Raw genomic sequence first — 17,144 nt, forward strand, 5'->3', positions numbered from 1 at the left:
ATCCTACTACCTACTGAGTGCCAAGTGCAGTAATAATATTATTTAACACTACTGATAGTAATAATAATATACACATACAGTAATAAATGCATACACATCTAAACTCTTTATTTTGTTAAGGATTCCCCTTTGTGATATACAGCAGTGCCTAGAACATTTATGTTTCCGTTACCTCTGTGTGGTCACATGACAGTGCTGCGAGTGTAAGCCAATCATAAGTCAGTGACTGGTCATCAGTGCTGCACGCTGTCATATACACATGTGCACAGCTCTTGAGGGAGATGCAAACTTTATTAAAGAGGTTATCAGGGCAGCTGACAGTAAAGAAAAGCCTATTCTTCTCTTGTCAGCAAGAAAAATATAATAATAGCAGTTGCAGCAGAACCCATTGCAGTGCCACATTAATAATGAGGCAGTTGGAGTGGGATGGTGGGACTCTCCCGCTGAAAGTAGGACAGTATGGAAGTATGCCCAAGCTGCGCCAATGCCAGGCACTTCAACCAACAAGTAAATATCAGGTATGTTATTAAACATGTACTACTGCCATATACTATATGAGTGATACAGTATACTGTATTTGCAATGAAAACTTAAATAAGATTTTAGATCTATGTTTTGTACAAACTTGTCATTCCAAATTCTGAAATGTAAAGCGCAATGAAAAGATAATAAATATAAAGTGATTTAATGCTGAGAACTGTCTTTACCTTATCAATGTGAGTGGATCTGAATTTAATGTCAAATGTTTAGTACTGTTATATAATAACTTTTAGGGGGGTACCCAATTAGGTGCGAAAAGCCGTTTTCGGGAAAAAAGTTTCACCGGTGACGTCATTTCGCCCGGTGAAAACTTATCCCTGTATTCAATTCCAAAGTCTTTTCGCTGGTGCGGAAAGTCAATGCATTGGAATATGCGTAAAAGATTAGCCTATGAAAGCTGTCGAAAAAAAGGGCAGAATTGGGGTTTTGGGGTGCAAACTTGCGAGAGCCAGCCTGCACCCTTGGGACAGCCCCCCAAAGGTAAACTGTGTCAAAAAAAAGTTTTTAAAAAACTTAACACCCCAAAAAAGTACTTTCATTTTGAGGGCGAAAAAAAACAAAGTTGGGGGACCAACTTAAAAAGTAGCTAAATAGACTCCAGGGGGGTCCCCAAGTATGCCCCAGGTGTTTTTAAGATTGCAGGTGCTTGTGGCAGGTGGATTTTTTATGTTTTTTAAGACTTCACATTAGCAACTTCCAAATATGCTAGCACCCATTTTCATGTACCCCAAATTTTCTGGGATTAGTTATTTTGATGAAAAAATATTGCTTAATGACATTCTTCACCACTTACGCAAAGACGCTAATAGCAAGCTTTTGGAGGGAAAAAAGCCCAGATTACCTTTATTAGGGGTACTAGAACACCCCTATAGTGATCCCCTATGTTAGTGCAGCTTTTCAGGGGGTACACACTGTTTTCCCCATTTTTGACAGGATTTTTTCGCAGGATCCAAATTCGCCGGGTTCCGTTTTCGTCACTTTCTAATTGAATACGATGATAAGCGGTGACGCGCGCGATACTTTTTCGCATTGGGAAACCAGCGATGACAGTGAAAAGTCCGGCATGCGAAAAGTCTGGGACTTTTCGCACCTAATTGAATACGGCCCTTAGTGTACTTACAAGTGAAATTGAATACGTCCACTCGACCTGAGAATGTTCCCAACAATTAAATAGAGGAATTTTGCTTTGGCAAACAAAAATGACAGTGCTGGCCCGAAGCAGTAATATACATATACTAGCAATAGATAAAAGCAGCCTTTATGTCTCTCAAGGAGCAACCTTAAAAAAAAATATGCTTCATAGATTCCCAGGCCCAGTTAAATTGTACCTGCTTAAAGCACATCACTCATCTCCTGACATGCTCTGTGCTGCTGGGGACCCTGCTGCTTACACTATATAAGTCTGTGGCTTCCTGCTGCCTCCATTACTCCTCCTCATATCATGTCACACCCACATAGCGCTAGCCATACCCATACTGTTTCTCACAATAGGCCACTGATTTTTTTAGCCCCAGGTGGCCCTTAATCTGTCCCAGAATGCAACACAAATACAGTAGACACAGAAAGGTCTCCCCAGTGATTATGAGATTGTGTAGGACTGAATTTTACCTACAATATCTGTTCCCATTGTTTTGTGGATGCTGCTATTACTTTTACTTCTAGAGAACTTTTCATGTAGCAAAAACAAGTCAGTGAAAACTGTTTTATTAATGGCCATTTGTTTTCTAGAAAGTCCCTGTTTACTTACATAGTTTCCATATGGGGGCTATTTAACAACATAACAACAGCCTAAAACAGGAAATATCAGTGATATTTTGAAAAACTCTAATTGGTGCTGCAGACCACAGTCCCCATTATTCTCAATGGGGAATGCGGTCTGGCACTTATATACTGAGCTCTGCAAAGTGTATGTTTTCAGAATTTAGCCTAGATTAGATTATTTGGGTGAGGGGGGAGGTTTGAACAAATAATTAGTAATTGCAATCTCTATAGTAAGCTATAGTAAACTATCTTCCTGGGGAGAAACTTTGGACGTCTCTGATAACAGACGCAGCAGTAGGAGCTGAATTTCTAGTTACAGCCATTGAAGTTACTGTGGTGTGCTGTATTCCGATATCCAAAGCATTAGCACATTTGCATAACTGTATTTACAAAGAGCAACCTTTGTGATAAGTATGTATACTAACCTACTCTCCCAGGACCCGCACGAGTTTCACGATTTTCCAGGTAGCCCCCACACCCCCCAGAAGAGTAGGCACTTCTCCCGCTTCCTGCCCACTTCCTAGTGAAGTGGGCAGGAATGGGGAGAATCTTACCGGAAGTCTGTATAGGGGGGCCAGGCCTAATAACATGATTTTATGATAATCGCATCACTACGCACCGTCCTCTAATATGCACAACTCGCAGGATTTTCCCACAAAGAGGCGGTGCCTAATGACTTAAATACTTCGCCCCCACCCCAATTACTGCCCACTTGAAAGGGTAGTGGATAGATCCCCTTCTGTAAATGTACCCTGACGTCATCAGTTACTGTCCAATGTCATTACTTATTATCCACGTGGACATAGAGGGGGAATATAAACCTGTGGAGAGCAAAGCGAGTCACCATGCGGGAAGCGTGACGAGCAAAGTGGGCCAGCGAGGGGCCAATTTTCTTGTTTTGGTGGCCTTTATGGGCATGAAACCGTACTTCTGACCTCACTCCACTTCACTACCAGGAGCATCTACTGAAGGGGATCTATACACTACCCACTTGAAAATCCTTCCCAGGCCACACGGAAAGGTAAAAACAAATGTCGGAAAGTATGTAAGGACTGTTAGCACTGGCACTCTTACTATACATTCCATAAAGTGGACTTTTCGCTCCTGTTAGGATCATTGATCTACTACGTTTATGCAACTTCCCACTATAGAGATGTTAATTTAATTTAATGGACTATTCAAAATCTTCATGTATCTATTATTACAATTTATCCCCACAAGAAAAAAGTGGTGCTGATTATCCTTGTACCCAGGTACTAGTAACACTGTCACGTTGCTACAGGACAAGATCTGCATGAATATATGGACCGTTAGTTCTACATGAATCCCTCCGAGAGATAACTATTCATCAGTGACTGTATTATAAATGGCACCCTTACATTGGACAAATTGATGACAAGAAATTAATTTGTGACATCCTTTTTTATACGTAGCGCTCTTTTGTGGATAAGTTATTGTGTTCAGTCACCTATGGCTATTTAATAATTCTAAATATTAAAATAGCCAACTCCATTTTATTGTGTAATAAGGGCCTGATTCAGACGCGCTCGCAAGCGGGTCGATGGTGGCCCAGTGCACATGCGCACGACGGAGCCAGCTCCGTCGTGCGCATGCGCGAGACCCGGATAGAGACGGGCAATCCGTCGCTCCGGGTCTCGTACCAAAGAGGGCGTGCTGTCGATGTTGAGTGAGAACGCCTACTGTCTGGGGCCGGCCCCACTGACATCACAAGTGATGTCAGTGGGAGTGCCTTCCGCTCTGATAGAGCCGAGGCCGCTCTAAAAACACAGAAGGCCGGCCCTCATTCAGAGCGAGCACTCTGTCAGAGCGTCCGGCTCTGAATCAGGCCCTAAGTTCTTTGGGGAATGTTGGATTGACCCCATTTTTATAATCTGCTAATATACAGTATATATAAATTCGTCAGTATAATATATATATATATATATATATATATATATATATATATATTTGTCACTCTGCATTTAATAGATGAGCCTGATAAATTTCTGTATTTGTTGTTTTTAAATAATGTAAGAGATGCGATTGGTGTGGGAACAAATTGGACTGAAACAGCACAACATTTTTTTGACCCTTGTGATCCCCCAGATTCAAAGCTCCCCAAGGTTTTGGAAATAGCAAAAGCTGAAGGTAATTTTTTTTTTTTATTACTTTTTATCTTACCTCATAAGTCTGCTTTGATGGTAAATACAGTAATGATTAATGCAGCAGTTGTGTACTTTATAATGCACTCTTCTCTATTAGAAACCAGACTGACTACTTTATATGATATAAAATTGATTTACAGAAATAATTTATAAAAGTTTTGATTCATTGATGGAATATTTGGCCTATTAAATCAAAATGCTGCAAATAGGCATAGATTATAAACAGTATAAATACATCCTTCACTTTTACTAAGAAATGTAACCATGGCCGGCCCTAGCCAATGTGGTGCCCTAGGCAAGATTTTGGCTGGTGCCCCTATCAGATAATCCCACCACCAATCTTAAGGTGTATACACACCTGACAGATACAGTATATCTGCAGATTATGGTTGTTCATACACACTGAACAACCATAACATAGCAACCCTCTCCCCCGATGGCCTTTGCAGCAAGTGTAAGTGTGGTCGGCTGGTCGCCCGTACACACAGCATGTTGAGCAGATATATCTGTCAACGGCTATGCTGGATAGCTAAAGCGATATGTCTGTGAACGATGTTGTTCATGAACAGATCGTGTGTACGGGATACATTCGGTATCTCGGCGATCGGGATGCCGATGCTTACATTACCTGCTCCGGAGACCCGACGCCGAAATCCTGCCTGCCGGGATACCGAAGGTAAGTAGCGGGTTTGGGAGGAGGGGTTAGGTTTAGGGTGCTGGGAAGGTTAGGTTCAGGCACTAGGGGAGGAGGTTAGGGTTAGGCACCTGTCAGGATTCCGACCACCGGGATCCTAACTGCCGGCATCCTATACCCAACCCATGTGTCCACACTGGCCGACGGGCACACAATATATCGGCCGTTCAATTAATAAAACGGCCGATATGTCAGCCAGTGTGTACCCAGCATTAGTGATTATACGTGGACGTCAAACGATATCTATATATATATATATATATATATATAGTGTGTGTTTAATACTAGCCACAATTAAATATATATATATATATTTATATATATATATACACAGGAGCGCCGAGAGGGGGGGGCGGGTACAGATTACCCGGGCCCGGGCTTCCTGAGGGGCCCGCGGGGGCCCATGTCCGATGCCGCCCCCCCTCCCTCACAGTAGCCCAGCACACGGCGTGTGCTGAGCTGCAGTGGAAGACTGCTCGTGGCTGCTGTTCCTATGGGGGGGAGCGATCACACTGATCGCGCCCCCCCTGGTTTTGCACCGGGCTGAGGGGGCTCAGAGCACCCCCCTTGCCAGCGCTGAAAAACTGGGGGATTTTTTCAGGAAGGGAGCGTGTCCATGCCTCCCACGATTAGGCCACGCCCTGTTACCCGGGCCCGCCCCGGCTGCAGAGAGAGTAATGAGGAATGAAGGACCTGGGAGCTACAGGCAGAGTGACCTCTGCATAGTATAGAGACACTGGCACACTGCATGCCTCACTCTAACCAGTCACTGACACCCGGCGCCACCAACAGCAACTAATCACTTCAGTCACCCTACCCCGGGGAAACCTGTCGTGTACCTGATCTGTCAATGCAGTCACTGTGCAGCCAGTGTCACAGCTCCATGCTCCTCACGCTGCAGCTGGACTGGTCTGGCACATTGACTCCGCCCCAGCCGGTCACATGGTTGTGAAGCCAGAATGAGCTTCTGTGCAGAAGCTCATTCTGACTCGTCTCTGGCTGTCACCTGACAGGCTGACTACTGCGCTGCCCGGTCGGATCTGAGCTCCGATCGCGGTAGCGGAGGGGGGAGCTGCAGAGCCATGGAATGCCCTTAGGCATTCCAGATGCCCTAGGCATTTGCATAGAATGCCTATGCCTAGGGCTGGCTTTGAATGTAACCATATGTGAGGTACATGTAACAGCCTGTGAGAGTCAGACATCCATTAGATTTCAGCAGTTTAGCCTCTAGTGCAAGTGACTGAAGCAGGGGCGTATTTACAGAGGAGTGGGCCCGTGTTCACTCACCATCCGAGGCCCCCTCCTCTTTCTCCGGCGGCTGCGGCCTACTGACAGCTACAGTAGACTCCGGGTACGAGTCTACTGTGCATGCGCAGCACGCCAGGAAAGTGGCCGCTATGGTCAATTTCCCTACTGCGGATGCGCAGAACACTGGGAAAGTGATCGCTGCGGCCATTTTCCAGGCGTTCTTCGAAGCGGCCTCTCCAGCCAATGTTCGGATAGGTAAGTATAGGGAAATATGGGTGCAGGGTGTGCGGTGTGGGCCCACCTGGACACAGGGGCCTGTGTGCCCCGCACACCCTGCACCCATTATAGATACACCACTGCTTCCTTGCCCATGGGCAGCTCCCCATAAGCCTCTACATCTAATTAAATCACCCACACACCCAACCTGAGTATCACTGCTCCAAACCTGAGCTCTTATGTGTGTCTGATTCAAAAGAGCAGCTCCATGGCACAGACAGATAGCACAGTCATTGTATTACACATTAGCGATACTTGTTGTGGAGAAGATACAGGAGCTGATCCTGAGTTAGGAGCAAAGCAAGTACAGTAACTGTGTACCAGATTTAAAATGTGTGACTTAGATGGATGTGTACACACTCAAATCCACAGTGTAAAAATAAAGCTGTCCAGTATTTGTGGGCTACATGCAATAGCAGCCAGTATTTACCCTTCATTTATACAAATATATAAATGTATTTGCACCCCTTGCATTGCAACATGGTTTGTTCCAGATACAAAGATACTTTTTTTTTTTGCTTCACTCCCAACTCAGAATCATTAAATATTGGGATTTATAAGCATTTTCGGAATTACCAGCAAGACAAATAACAGTAATTTAGATTTTGATGCAGGTAATTTAGCATTTCGCAAATAAATTCTAATAAATGTATTTTTAAATATTAGTAGATGAGATAGAGGACTCAGCACTTCTCTAATGTGGTGCAGCGACCAAAAGACATTTACAGTGCTTATATGAATATAGTTTGCATGTGTGAGTTTCCCTTACTTCTTCTCTCTGCATCTGCGTCATGTACGTCGCTCATCTTCCTCTCAGCTCCGCTCTCACTCTTCTCGTCCGAGCTAGATGGTAACTTTCTCCACTTCTTCTTATCATTTCTCTTGATGGATCCCTTCTGTTCTTCATCAGAGGAGTCGGAAACCATCCTCCTCTTCCTGGCATATCCAGCCCCGCTCCTCTCCTCCTCTGAGCTAGATTTTAACTTCCTACATCTCTTCTTAGTCTTCTTCAAGATGGATCCCTTCACCACGTCCTCATCAGAGGAGTTGGAGCTAATCCTCCTCTTCATCGCATCTCGAGCCCCGTTTCTCTCCTCATCTGAGCTAGATAACTTTCTCCATCTCTTCTTATTCCTCCTAATGAAGGTTCCCTTCACCTCTTCCTCATTAGAGGAGTTGGAAACCATCCGTCTCTTCATGGCAGCCTTCTCCATCTCTATCTCTGCATCCACAGCTGACGTCCAACTGTCACTGTTCCACCAGTGGTTTTAAAGTAAACAGCTCAGCTGTCCTGGCGGCAGCCGCATGCCTCAAAAACAACATGTGGCAGTTACCTGCCCATATCACTGTGCTGTATATGGTGTACGCTGGATGTGTCTATGTTCATGTAACATCCATTGGGGGGTATGGGTGAAATGAACACTGAATAACATAGGGGTTTCCTAAATTATGATGTGGAAGTAATTTGATCGATCAAGACTCACCAGATTAAAATGTATCTATTCTATATTAAGAACATTTGAAAAGATGTTTATTTTTATTTATTTATAACAATAGCAACTAGTTATTGGAAGAATAAACAACCAGGTGTAAGGGTAAATAATGTTATATAGAAGGTGAGCACAGTAGGTATTTTGTATAGCTTAGGGGGAAATTCAATTAGCTGTGAAAAGCCGATTTTATGAAAATTAAAAAAACCGGCTTATTGTGCAAATTTGTACTTATCGCGCATTCCTATCAGCCGTAACTTTTTGTGGCAAATGGTATGGAGAATTCACACCTGCAAAAAGTTTTTACCACCTCCTGAATAGTAAAGGACACCCTCCTTAATGACTAATTAGGCAAAAATAAGTTTTTAATTAGCTTCATTTGGAAAATAATGATATGTAATTTTGGGGGTGAAAAATGCAAAGTGCAAGAAAATGGGTTAATTGATGTGGGACATGTATATGGAGGTGCTGTATGAATGGTGTTTTTAACCACTTAATTGACAAATTTTTTTTTCCCAAAAACCGCTCCAAATTGTAGGGTTTTTTATGACTGAATTAGGTCAAGGACATCTTTTTAAAACTTATCCAACATGATTTTATATAAAAAAATTTTTAAAACACTGTATACCATAAAAATAGCAATTTTTATGTTATACTGTAATGATGGCTGTTGACAGCTGTACCATCGATAGCCGATGTGTCAACTATTAATTGAAACCATCGATTGTTTGAGACCACAACCACTGATGTTTAATTAACATCGGTTGGGGGGGCAAACCATCGATGGTCGGTGGCCATCCCTAGTATACTGTATATAGTATAGTATACTATATATACATTATATTCTCTCACCGGCTACTTCTGCGGATACCACTGGACCCTCTGTGGATGCCACTGGACCCTCCTGCATCCCTGCCGGACCCCCCTGCATCCCTCCACCAGGGCCCCCTCCACACCTTGCCACAGGCACTGCTGGACACACGAAACGAAAGCCGGACCCCCCGCTGACAACGCTGGAACCCCACGCACCTACGCCAGACCCCCAGATATTCTAAATACTGAAAAAATCCCATATCCGATATATATATATATATATATACTGCATATACTGTACATACAGTGTATATATATATATATATATACACACACATACTGTATACATATATATATATACACATTAGTGTTAGGGACTGCTAGTGACAGAGAAGCAGTGACGTGGCCTAGCAGCTTCCCATGTATTTGCAAATTAATGCAACTAATATCTCTGAATTCCTATTACCATATAGTCTTCATATATTGTTGCAAGTATAATTCAGTGTGCTGAGGAACTATAGGGGGTTAACCCCCCTCCCACTTTTTGTACTTGGTATGACCCCTCCCTTTCATGCACCTAAATATAGTACTGCCAGATTGATTGAGCAGCTGCCATTTTTTGTTTGTTGTCATGAGATGCATGAATGAGCCAGCATTAGGAAGGTATGCTGGTTCTAGTAGTGCTAGTTAGAGTTCCCAGGGGTGACTTCCAGGTAAGCTGGCTCTCAATTTGGATGCATTTATGTATGTGCCTTTATCATGAGGCCTTACATTTGACAAAATTTATATGTGCCTTTATCATGAGGCCTTATAATTGGTATATATTACATTTGGGGTGAGCGTTTGGTCGTAGGGCCCCTGAGACTACTCTGGCTGGGCCTCCTCAGGGCATCACCGCTTAATACACGTAGTTACTTTTCACATCACCTTTTATGTTTGTTTTTTATTCATGTAATTTTTTCACATATATCTTAACATCTTTTTCAACACTTATTAAATACTCGCACACATCTATACTTTACACTGCACTGTCACCCTTTTTCCATTTTTCGTGTGATGCCCTGGGGAGGTCCTGGGCTGGACATTTTTTGGGGTGCCTTCCGCCCCGGACATGAACCCCTTAGTGTTAGGGACTGCTAGTGACAGAGAAGCCGTAACGTGGACTAGCAGCTTCCCATGTATTTGCAAATGCATGCAACTAATATCTCTGAATTCCTATTACCATATAGTCTTCATATATTGTTGCAAGTTCTGAGGAACAATAGGGGGTTAACCCCCCCTTTTTCCTCCCCTATATCTTCCCTGGCCCTTCCCCATGAGAGCCATGGCCCTTTTTCAGGTGCACTATATAATGTCCCTACTTATATGGGGGGCACCATAATGCTCTCTCTGGCACAGGGAACCAGTCTACTTACAGTTCTGGAGGTTAGGGTTAGGCACCAAAGAGGTAGGGTTAGAGTAGGGAGAGGGGGAGCGTTAGCATATCGACCAACAAGTGTCGGTATGTTAACCCTGTCGGGATCCCAGCGTCGGGATTCTGACCGCCGGGATCCCGACTGTCAGTATTTCATAACGATTCCCTTTTTACAACTACATGATATTTTGTGCACACAGACACTAACTCACATGTATATACAGCACAATCTGTTCCGCCTGTTGTTGAGGAGATTCACTGCATTGTTGCTTACTCAAATGCCCATGTTCTTTCACTGCAAGTATCTGTGTAAACTATACAAAAATCAAAGAGTTTTATGAAAGCCATCAATGTATTGTATTCAGAAAACCTTGTATTAACACTTTATTAGGAATAACAATCTGTGATGCAATTTATATACCGTTGAGTCTCCCATATCCAAAATGCTTGGGACCAGAGGTATTTTGGATAACGTATTTTTCCGTATTTTGGAATATTTGCATACCATAATAAAATATATTTAGGAATGGAACCCAAATCTAAACACAGAATGCATTTATGTTTTATATACACCTTATACACAGCCTGCAGGTAATTTTATACAAAATTTTATGCATCGAACGAAGTTTGCGTACATACATAAAAATTATTTATGTTTCATATACACCAGTGATGTTAAACCTTTTTAAGCCTGCGGCACACCAAACAAGATTTTAAAATAGCTAATGCACACCATCAGTCCCCCATGGGAAAAAAAACACACACACATTGGCCCCCACGGGAAAAAACACTCACAAATCGGTCCTGCGCATTAAAAAGCACAGACTGTGGCCCCCACAGAAAAACAAACACCCATATTGCCCCCCACAGAAAAAAATAAAATTAATTCGCCCCTACAGAACAAAAAAAAAACACATTGGGCCCCACAGAAAAAAAAATATAAAACACAATGGTCCCCACAGAAAGAAAACAAACACACAAATCGGCCCTGCACATTAAAAAGCACAGACTTTGGCCCCCACAGAAAAACAAACACACACATATTGCCCCCCACAGAAAAAAAATAAATTAATTTGCCCCCACAGAACAAAAACAAACACATTGGGCCCCACAGAAAAAAAATATAAAACACAATGGTCCCCACAGAAAGACACCAAACACACACATCGGCCCCCACAGTACAAAAAGCAATCACATTGTTTTTTTTTTCCTCTGGGGGCCAACCAATGTGATTGTTTTCTTTCTGTGGGGACCATTTTTTTCTATATTTTTTTCTGTGGGGCCCAATGTGATTGTTGTTGTTCTGTGGGGGCGAATGGATTTAATATTTTTTTTCTGTGGGGCCCAATGTGTTTGTTGTTGTTCTTTTTTTTCTGTGGGGAGCAATGCAATTGTTTTTTGTTTTTTTTTCCTCTGGGGGCCAAACAATCACATTGCTCCCCACAGAAAAAAAAAGAACAAAAAAAAAATCACATTAGCCCCCACAGAAAAAATAAAATAACCAGCTGAGAAGGCTCACTGTCCTGTCCCTCATTGTCTGGGGTTGCTCAGTCACACTTAGTGACTGAGCACACAGTGGAGAGCTAGGAGAAGGTGCAGGTGGGCGTGCAACGTGGTGTGTGTGACCCATGTCATGCTGCCGCATCTCCATAGGTCACGGCCTGGGCGCGCCAGAGCCTCCCAGAAGAGCCCAGAAGTGCCCAGGCCAGCAGTACAGGTCAGCTCTGACTTTGGTGACCTCACTTGACAACCGCTTGTGGCACACTAGTATGCCACGGCACAGTGGTTGAAAAACGCTGATATACACCTTATACACACAGCCTGAAAGCAATTTTATACAATATTTTTAATCATTTTGTGCCTTAAATAAAGTTTGTGTACATTGAACCATCAGAAAGCAAATATGTCACTATCACAGTCATGCTCAAAATATTCTGTATTTAGGAATATTCCGTATTTAGGAATATTTGGATTTGGGAGACTCACCCTGCAGCAAGAAAAGAAAGTCTGGATGTTCCCTAGTTGTGCATTGGACTGGCAAAGATTCTACAGCATTGCAATGTACAGGGATATAATTAGCCTAACAGTGACATTTATTTCAGACTCACTATTGCTGACAGCTTTAATACAGTCACTGCCATGAAAATATTTTGAGATTGTGCAACCTAAATACACAAACATGGGAGCATCATATGACTGAGACATAAACAAGTCTATATAAGATATGACACAAATACTGTAGGTGCACAACACCAAATAGATGCAAACTTGCAGACACTTTTTCAAATATCTATATTTGTCTGTTATCATTAGTCTGCTAATAATTATTATTATTATTATTATTATTATTATTATTATTATTATTATTATTGAGTGAATAAAATTATGTACAAACAAATAATTATGAAATGTGATTTCCATGTGAATCCCTTATCCATTTGCCTCACACAGAGCCTGATTCAGACCCGCTTGCAAACGCTACGGCGTGCGCGAGCCCCGGAGCGAGCGCAAAAAGCACTCGCTCCGGGACTCACTACAAAAGGGGCGGCTGTCGATGTTGATCGACAGCTCGTCTCATTTTAAGGCGTGGCGGGGGGGTGGCTTCACAAACAGAGGCATTCCCATGCGAATGTGATGTCAGTAGGTGGACTTCCTGCTCTAGTAGTGCAGGAAGTCCACTGGGGCTTGCGGCAACGATACCCTACCGCAAGGGTCTCGTCGCAAGCCCGATGGTCGCGATGGTCAGGGCCGCTCGCATAAGCGTTGGGTGGTAACCTACAGCTATGCGAGCGGCCAAGAGGCCGCAACAAAAAATAAAAGCATACGCCCTGATTCAGAGCGAGCGCTCATTTTTTGCGAGCGGCTCTGAATCAGGCCCACTGTTTTAATGTTTAGTCACAAGCTTAGTACACTGTTTTAATACAAAGGATTTTCTACTATAAAGGAAATGCTGATATGATACTCTGATGCAGAGCCGTAACTAGACTTTTTGGTGCCCTGTGCCAGAGAGAGCATTGGCGCCCCCCCCCCCATTTTTTAAATAGGGACATAAGATAGTGCACCTGAAAAAGGGCCATTGCCTCATGGGGAATGGCCAGGGAAGAGATAGGAGAGGCCAGGAGATGCTGGGGATAAAAGAAGAGGAAGCTACAAGTGAGAATGATAATAAACAGAAAATTGACAGGCCCAAACAGCACCCCCTGCCCTGCGGTGCCTTGTGCCAAGGCACAGGACACCACCCTAGTTACGGCCCTGCTCTGATGCCCATATGGTACTCTGTAGCCCTACATGCGAATATTAATGACTGTGCATGTGGTCTATGTAGTACTCATTTCCAATCTACCCAAACCCTTTCTGTGAACCCACACCTATTTTGGGCAAAGTTTTTTTGGTTTTAAACAAGAGAGCTGTTTGCATGTATGGATTTATTATAAAATACAAAAAATAAATAAATAAAAAGGAACAAATTTGAGAGTTTCAGCTTTAACATAGCTGACTACACATAGACAAACAACTAGATATCTTTGAACTTTCCATGACTGCATACACAGGCTAATAATAGTAATTATTAAATACCGACATGCTTGGCTCATTATCGGGCATTTGGAGGGGCATAAAGCACCTTTTTTTACGATTGCTGTCTATATTGGGGAATGTTTGACCCACTTTCAATTACCTTTTTTTTTTAACAATTTTCCTTCCGCTTAAATAGGGTGTGGTATATTAGGTTGACAGGTATCATGTTGACATGCATCAGGTCGACATGAGAATGTCATCATGGTCAAAATGTCGGCTAGTATGTTGACAGTGACCATGTGGACATTCATATCTACACGGATGACATGTTGACATGATAGAATGTTGACCCAATGTCCCTGGTGGCCCGACAGCTGCAGCGGCTCTAGCGCGTCTTCCGGGTTCCGGCAGTCATGTGACCATCACTTCCGTTGCAGATATCTGATGGAGCACAAGTTATTTCTCTCCCTATCTCTAATTCCTACCCATAATCCTCCCCTTAGGGCCATATTCAATATGGGGCGAAAAGTCTGATATGGGGCGAAAAGACGATGACGTCATTTTCGCCTGCAGGTGCGAAAAGACTTTGTTAAAAAAACGGGGATAAGTTTTCACCATGTAATACATGGCGAAAAAAGTGCAGAATTGGGGTTTTGGGGTATAAAGTAATAAAAAGTAGCCTGCACCCCTTGTAATGTCCCCCAAAGGTTTTCTATGTCAATTTATTTTTTTTTAATGTCCTCTGGACACACTTCTAAAGTAGCGAAATTGATTCTAGAGGGGTTCCCAAGTATGCGGCAGGTGTTTTCTAGCATGCGGGTGGTAGCGGCAGGTGCATTTTTGAAGAATTTTAAAAAATTACTTTAGGGACTTAAAAATATGCTTGCACCCATTTTCATGTACCCCAAATTTGATGGGACTAGTTATTTCCCCCCCCCAAAAAATAAAAGTGCTATATCAGTTCTTCTAAAGCCGCATTTATGCACCTGCCGCGGCTATTAAAAACCCTGACTACCTTCAGCAGGCCAAATCGGGGGTACCCATAGTGATCCCCCATATCAGGACATCTTTTGGGGGGGTGACAGCATGATTTCCCCAAAAACTGACAGGATTTTTCGATACTTACCTTTCCGCCGGGTCCCGTTTTCGCCGGATCCTAATTGAATGCGGGGATAAGCGGGTACGCGCCCGATACTTTATCCCTGCAAAAAACGGAGATGAGGGCGAAAAGTCCGACCTCAGACTTTTCACCCCATATTGAATATGGCCCTTAGTGCCTAACCCTAACTAACCATTGGCATTCTGAAAATGTAGACATTTCACATGGCAACATTAAGAGGGCGTCGACATGGTGCCTGTCGACATTGTGACTGGATCCCCTTGAATATTGGGAGTACATGGCTACAGACCTGTAGTACAGGATTCCAAAGTCAAAGGGGAAAAAAAGCATAAAAAATCTTTTCTATAAAATGCAGAAAAGTTTTGTTCATTTTTTTCTAAACACAGGTTTCAATATAAATGTGCGTCTGCTCCAGAAAATATTTCACCTAGAGATATTTTCACATACAGGTTTCATAGTTCAAAGAACAAGTATGACTAGTAATTTCCCTAAACCAGTTCTCAATTCTGAAAAATAATGTTTAGAACTTGTACACAACAAATGCAGTAACCTGGGTGCACACATGACACATTACTTTTGTATATACCGCTGTAAAAACCAAATCTCAACCAGTCTATGGGTTTTGTTCCTTACTGATTCCATTCATCTGCTTACAAGCAACAGTTTGGTTGTGATATTTAGTTATTATATATCCCGGGTGCGACCCACAGGGACATTTCTAGAGAGCAGGGGGCCCGTGTGCAGTCTCCGTCACGGGCCCCCTCTTCTCAAACCGGCGGCCGGTAGCACACTGTGCGGTGCACTAGAGTGTGCCCAGAGTCTATAGCGCATGAGCAGGTCACTGGGAAAATGGCCGCGGCCTCCCATTTTACCAGTACCGTGCATGCGTAAAACTACGGGAAAATGGCAGCGTCAGCCATTTTCCAGGCATTTTACAGCACCGACACTGGCGCCGATTTGGGACTTCAAAGAGGTAAGTATAATATGAGTGCAGGGTGTGAGGTGCGGACCCCCCCTGAACCCAGGGGCCCGTGTGCACCGCACACCCTGCGCCCATTATAAATATGCCCCTGGCGACCTGGCTGAGACCCCTTTCAGACTGGCAGCCCGACCCGGCTTATTGACAGGTGGATGACATCACCGCCATCATGTGCCGAGCTGGAGATGAGATCATCTGCCAGCACTGGTTCTTTCTATGCTGTGAATGGGACCCGGTCGCATCGACCCGGGTTACCCGTTCACACTGCATCACGAGCCGGGTTGAACAAGTATTCAAACTTGCTCATTACCAGGGTTGAAATGCCGGATTGACCAGGCTTATTTCGATCTGGCACTTTCACACTGCACAGTACCCCGGGTTGCTGCGCACTCACGTGCATAACCCGGGTTATTGCAGCAATTGTGAAAGGGGTATAAGACAAGTTCTGGTGATGGATGATATTCATTCCTGTATTCATTCCTGTGATGTCAGCAAGATGTCTGTAAAAATAGTGAACGTCAACCTGTAGGTTTTTGATATGAATTCAAATGTTGGGGTTTATTTGCATAAAGATTGGGGAGTGCTTGAAGGATTTTAAGTTTCCTACCTTGGAGCTGTAGCCCTGCATTTGAATTTGGAAAATGAGTGTACTATAATCTTGTTCTAGGTGCTTAATATTAATACAACAGTCTCACTTACAGTACAGCTGTTGTGTTAGTGTGGGAGCCATCCTGTAATTACCACAATTCATACTTAAGGAATGTAACATTTAGGTAATGAGGATGAAGACAGTGCCCTCTTGTGTAGTATCTTGAAAATAGATTATTATACATATTTACAATGCAAAATAGCCTCCTACCCAAAATAATTTTTTTTTAGCTCACTGGTAAACTTGTCTTTACGTCCTCCTCTGTTAGATTAATTTCAACTCACTGGGGGCGATTCAATTAAGTGCGCTGTGAATATCCCTGGGAAGGAGTACCCGGAACTATTCATTTCAGCGAGTTGTTAAGTTGGTCTATTCGGACTTCATTTGGAGAATGCCGGATAGAGCGACTGTTTAGTCGCGAGAACCGTCATTTTACGACAAAAGTGCAGACAGCGAAGCTGTTAGTGCTGCAATTTCTC

The 17,144-nt window shown here is 43.2% G+C and overlaps 1 protein-coding gene across 5 annotated transcripts in view; it reads right to left on the minus strand.

Annotated features, from left to right (window-relative positions):
- The window catches only part of LOC148511682 (protein kinase C delta type-like), an 89,640-nt gene that overhangs the window by 50,423 nt on the left and 22,073 nt on the right, over positions 1 to 17,144 (minus strand). For 2 of the 5 annotated variants that reach the window (XM_088482819.1, XM_088482816.1), the window contains exons 1-2: positions 12,388 to 12,463; positions 10,614 to 10,715 (exon numbers count right to left, since the gene is read on the minus strand). The exons of 1 other annotated variant lie outside the window; for it this stretch is intronic. The gene's annotated coding sequence lies outside the window, so the exon portion shown is untranslated. Of the gene's footprint in view, positions 1 to 10,613; positions 10,716 to 12,387; positions 12,464 to 17,144 lie in introns of those variants that run through there. 2 more of the 5 variants (XM_088482817.1, XM_088482818.1) reach the window with 1 other exon arrangement.

The sequence above is a fragment of the Taudactylus pleione genome, unplaced genomic scaffold, assembly GCF_031769625.1.
Source record: "Taudactylus pleione unplaced genomic scaffold, aTauple2 ptg000296l, whole genome shotgun sequence".
Classification (NCBI taxonomy): Eukaryota; Metazoa; Chordata; class Amphibia; order Anura; family Myobatrachidae; genus Taudactylus; species Taudactylus pleione.